The 5,312-nt window shown below is 35.0% G+C and overlaps 1 non-coding gene across 1 annotated transcript; it reads right to left on the bottom strand.

The window, feature by feature from the left end:
* Window positions 1-295: 295 nt before the first annotated feature.
* LOC120093317 (small nucleolar RNA SNORA73 family) lies at window positions 296-499 on the bottom strand. Its single transcript, XR_005486421.1, has one exon. It is a non-coding gene; the product is annotated as a small nucleolar RNA SNORA73 family (small nucleolar RNA).
* Between the last annotated feature and the right edge of the window lie 4,813 nt (window positions 500-5,312).

The following is a 5,312-nucleotide window of genomic DNA, read 5'->3' as shown; positions in this document are numbered from 1 at the left end:
CCAACACATATACAGCAGAGGACTCCTGGGTCTATGTTCAGTCAGAGAAGATACACCTAACCCTCAAGAGACTGGAGGCCACAGGGAGTAGATAGATCTGGTGGGAAAAGGGGAGGACTTCCCCGTGGAGATGGGGGGGCATATATAGGATGTGGAACAGCCCAGGGTGGGCTGGGAGGGGAATAAAATCTGGAGTGGAAAAATAAATAAAATAAAATCAATCAATCAAAAAAAAGTGTTTATGACCAGGAGTCCTACTATATAGGTCATTTCTAAGATTTCTTTTCTTTTCTTTCTTTTTTTTCCACATGGTTTGTCTTCTCAGTCATCATCTACAGGACTCTGAGAAGTCATATGTATATGGAGACGCAAAGTTGAAGCCCAGCTTCATCGCCAACATTGTGGAAAGGGACTTTATATCACCCGGTAATACCCTATGCTCCCATATGCCACTAGGACAGAACCCAGGGAGAGTGACCTCTCAGGGTGTCCATGTTGGAGCTAAGATTTTAATACACATGTATAAAATGTAAAAAATACAATTAAAATATTCTTTTCATAACATTTGTATTATTTATGCTTATTTTCAAGAGTTTCATTAAATTATTTTCTGAGTTTCCCTAACCTGGCAATTGGTTAAAGAATTAAGTTGTTAAATAAGATACATTGAGGCTAATGTGAATGACTAGATTTCCCAAGGTAAGAAAGAGAAGATAGACAGGAAGGTTTTAAATTTCAATTGCTGATAAACTCTCAGAAGGAAACACAAGGGCAGTTGTTACAAACTTCTTTTGGGGTAATGGGTACCTACTGTAAAGTCTCAGAAATGGAACGATACCAAAGAACATGTCAGTCACACATCTTTTTGATAAGAAGTTCTCACTTGCCAAAAAAGCTAACCAGTGCCCTACCAGTGAACCAATAAGCAAAAGAAAATAGAAAATATTACAAACACAGTAAGGAATAATATTTTTTAAAATTCATATTTATGCCCCTTATTGTGCACTTCACAACCAAACTTCTTCATTATGTGAATTACATTGAATGAGATATATGTTATTCTAGAGAACATCAACTCTGGATTTATCACAACTTGGACATGTATTCCTTATTTAAAGAATAATGGAAGCATCCCAGTGCTTAACTCATTCAGAGTCTCACCATGACTTAACACTGCTGTTGCCTTTCCCTTCTTTGTTCTGTTGTTCTCTGTAACATCCTGTTGTCTGACTCCTTGTTTGTCCTTTGACTAGTATCTTTCCTGTGCCTGAAGACCAAATGTTTGTTTGGTTGAAGGCTAGTGTCTTTTTCTCTGGTTGCAATATTCTCCTGTAGGGAATCTAGGTCAACATATATGCTGATTATTCCAGATGAAGACAAAACTTCTTACTAAGCTTAGGACTCAGAAAGTCCAACTGCTGAGAACATGTTATTTTCCTGTCAAATTGAATATGTTCAAAGATTTCAAATATGAATTTGAAATCTTTTTTTGTTAGCTCCAAACTCTCCCTGTTCTTCTGTTATTCAATTAAATACATGAAACTTGATGACTTCTTAGGCTTTACTCATTATCCTTTATTGTATTATAAACAGGCATTCTAAAGATAAAGAAATATCCATGATGATAGTAGCTATATATATGTAAATATGTATAATTATATATTTTCATATTTATTATTACTAAGAATGTTTCATAGTTCTATATCACTTAATCTCACCAGAAGTCTTCATAACATTTTGTTTTTCTTCAGTCCATCAAAGGACACACTTGACATGGAATATGTTTACATTCCTTCAGGTATAGTCAACTTAGTGACCTTGCTGGCTTACTGTTTCATGCTCTCTGTGGTTGGCATGACAGAGGCTGAGATAAAAGTAGAGCTAGCAACACCCCAGAAAGAAAGAGTATGCAATTTCCTAGATGAAGTCTATTTTCACGGTTTTAACTCTATCTGAATTGTGAACTTTCTGAACTATGTTAATTGAATTTTAGGTTTTATTAGATTTCTTATCTGATGAAGTTTTAAGTAAGAAATTATAATTAGAATGCATAATGGAGTTAAATGATTCCCCTATTAGAAACTTAAAAGACAGCATATTTCTTGGCATTTCTTCTAAGGGTTACTAGAGACTTGAAATTCCATTTCACCAACATGGATATTATCCAAAATTCTGCAATATTAAGATATATGTGCAATTGGGGCATAAAGATAAAAACCAATGAACTGTTTATATAGCAAAAGTCAAAGATGATAAATAAGGGAAACGTAATTATCATATTCTCAGTCATCAACAGAAAGCAAATGATATACAGATAACAGACAAAGCTACAGTTCCAAGTAGAGTCTAAACTTAGGATTATGACTGAACAATTTGAAGTAGGACAAAAGCAGAGCAAAACCATCTAAGTGATGACTATTGATCCTTAAAACAAACAAAAAAAAAAGCATCAGTGGTTTTCTAGGCAAAGAGGTAGATATCTGGGAATTTTATAATTTACCCAAGTTTGACCAGGTCAAAATTTAATCCCAGTTTCATCTGTTTGTTCATAAAACTCATATGATTTCTGTAATTAATAGAAAGGCATAATTTTTGTGTTCAATACTAGTTTATTGAATCCTTACTTGGAACCACAAAGGAATACTTGTAAGTTATTGGTATTTGTGCTCAAAGAGTTCATAAAGTAGGGTCTGGGGAAAGATGCAGGTAAGCATTCTTGACAGGCAAGATAGCCATCAAAATGGGAAAGGTAACGGCACATACAGGAAAAAGGAGCTGCTATGTTTTCCTTGTAGACTAAGTCAAGGACGGGAAGGTACATGTGGCCAGTTTATGAACTTAATTCAATGTGCTACAGGCAGCCATGCCAATGTTCTGAGAAGCATAATCACTGACATGTAATTGTATTCTAGGATGATTATTCTGATATTAGAATAAAAACTAATACATATGTGTGAGTGGAAATTGAAAAACGCATCATTGTAAAGGGTTATTAAAAATATGTGCATAGTGATCTGAGAAAGTTTGGTAGAAACAACCAAAGATAAGAGAGAGGGTACATCTCATTCTCAGACCACCATAAGCTTTAGGACTCATCATGGTTGATCCTCAAAAGATAAATTTCAGCTTGACTTGCTGGACCAAACTGTTGTCATAGCACTCATGAAAGAGAATCAGAAGAATTAGGAGATGAAAGTCATGTGTGGTTACAAAACAAATGTGACATCATCACGGACTACATGAGACTGTATCTCCCAGAATGAAAACAACAGCTCAGATAGTTATTAGAAATGTGGTTCTTCTGAAGCTTGTAGTTTTGGAAAAGCAATTTTTTCATTTACATTCAAACTATTTTTCTTTTTCTGACAGTGTCTCACTCTAACCCAATAGTGACAGGAGTGAAGTTTAATCAGTTTCCCTGTCTGTTCTTAAACTCACAGTAACCCTTTTGTTTTAGCCTCATGGATGTTAGGGTCAGAAGCATGAACCACCAGACCCAGCCCAAATTACTTTTTTTTAATAACAAAATTTATTTTCTTGGATATTTTATATATTTACATTTCAAATGTTATCCCCCTTTCCCCCTCTCTCATAACCCCATCCTCCTTCTACTGCTTCTAAGAGGATGCTCCCACTCCTGCCTACCCACTTAACACACAAGCACCATTAGATCTTGAAAAAATATATTTGGAATAATAGCTTGTACATTTTAACTGGTGACTCACTCCTTAAGGCACATGGATCTTTTTGATAGGAGACTTATCCATCTACATAGTCAAACATCAGGCTGTAGGTTAGATCCTGCTTTTACTGGTAGAGTAGCTTAAATTCTAGGTTCCTTGATTTAATTTTTTAATACATATTTCTCATTTTGGATTTGACATAAGACTTTAGATTTATAAAGATTTTCCTATTTGAAAAGGTATACAATGATAACAATTTGCCATTTTTTGGCTGTTACATAATATTTAGAATGAGATACTAATGTGAAATTCCTCTAGACAATAAATAAGCTTCTGTACTTTGAACAGTAGGGAAATTTTTCTTCATGTCTCTTGATATTCTTCAGATTGCTTCTTAAACTTTCAGTCAGAGCTAGATTGTTTGAATATTTGGACACACATGGAAGTTTGGAGGAAGTGTGTCCTAGGCAACAAATATGAGCACATATTTAGACCTAAATTATACTTCAGAATCAAAAGGACAAGAAAGAATGCCAGGTAGATTAAGGAACTTGGAACTGAAGCAATGACACTTCATTTCTGCTGGAGATTCTTTAAGGCATAAAATAGTCTATGGATGTAAAACTGCAAAGCATAAGTTTACTAGTGAAGGCTGCAGAATCTGAAGTTGAATCTCACAAAGCAGATGTTTCATTTACTGTGTCTGGGGGCCATAAGACAGAGAAAAAGAGCATGTAGGTATTTTATGCCTTATGATGAAGGACTTAAGTTTCCTGTGGCATGATATTAATGTTCAAAAGGGAAAGGTATAGGGTTCAAGGGGGAGAGGCAAAGCCATGTGCCTTTATCCACAATTATTTATTAAGCACATAAATAGCTCTTAGAGAAACAAGCAGTGAACTTCAGGTAAAGACGTTTTGAACACTGATGAAATTCACGGGCATTGAAAGAATAAAACACATGATAAATTGTGTTTCTTAGACATGCTGAACACAAGCCACATGCTACTTTTAAGCTATAGCAAGAATGGTTAATTTCTGAATATGCTTTTACTAACTTAAAACATATTCATTTCCCTAACAGATAGGAGACAAAGGTATTTTTGAAAAGAAGATAAAAAGAAAGAGATGCATTGGAATAGGGCATGGTGGGAAGGACATGAAGGGAGTTGGAGGGGGAATGTAGGGGTAGATATAATCATATTCCATTGTATACATGTATATGGTTCTCAAAAATAAATAAAAATGGGATGAAAATCTGTAAGCTTGATTTGCGTTTAGCTAAATAATATCCATTCTAAAAATGATTTTCTTTAGTTGTTCAAGATGTTTATCATGTGAGTAGTGGTTCTGAGGGAATTAAACTGCTTTCTAAAAGTCTCAATAGTGAGTCTCTGTTTCTCAGTGTCATGGTGAACAAGAATTAAATTTTAGAAAAAGGCTAAGGATATTTGAAGCAATCTACAGAGATACAAGCAGATTGAAAACAAAACCAGAAGAATTTAGCTGGACCAACATTTGAACACAGCAAATAAAAAGGAATTGGCAATGCCTTTCCCGATGGAGCTTGGAGAAAAGGAAGCCAAGGAGTGACCATTAGTGGGGAGACTCAGCTGAAAGGCAGATCATC

Source organism: Rattus norvegicus, chromosome 6, assembly GCF_036323735.1.
Source record: "Rattus norvegicus strain BN/NHsdMcwi chromosome 6, GRCr8, whole genome shotgun sequence".
Classification (NCBI taxonomy): Eukaryota; Metazoa; Chordata; class Mammalia; order Rodentia; family Muridae; genus Rattus; species Rattus norvegicus.
This window is presented reverse-complemented; position numbering and strand designations above follow the sequence as displayed.